Genomic DNA, 215 nt, shown 5'->3' with positions numbered 1-215 from the left:
GCACAACCTTCCCTCAGCAGAGGCCTTAGAAGGGCACAGCTTGGAAGAGGGACCCCACCTTACTCCTATATATTCATTTTATTTCTCAGTCAGTCCCTGACATCCATGGAAAACTCCAAAAGCAAGAAGCATGGAAAACTCCAAAAGCAAGAAGCAGGGCCTTAAACTAAACAAAGTAAGCTAATTTATTTAGCCTTTAAAGTTTTGAACAATAG

Source organism: Choloepus didactylus, chromosome X (genome assembly GCF_015220235.1).
Source record: "Choloepus didactylus isolate mChoDid1 chromosome X, mChoDid1.pri, whole genome shotgun sequence".
NCBI lineage: Eukaryota > Metazoa > Chordata > Mammalia > Pilosa > Megalonychidae > Choloepus > Choloepus didactylus.
The sequence above is the reverse complement of the archived record's forward strand: the minus strand, read 5'-3'. Positions refer to the sequence as shown.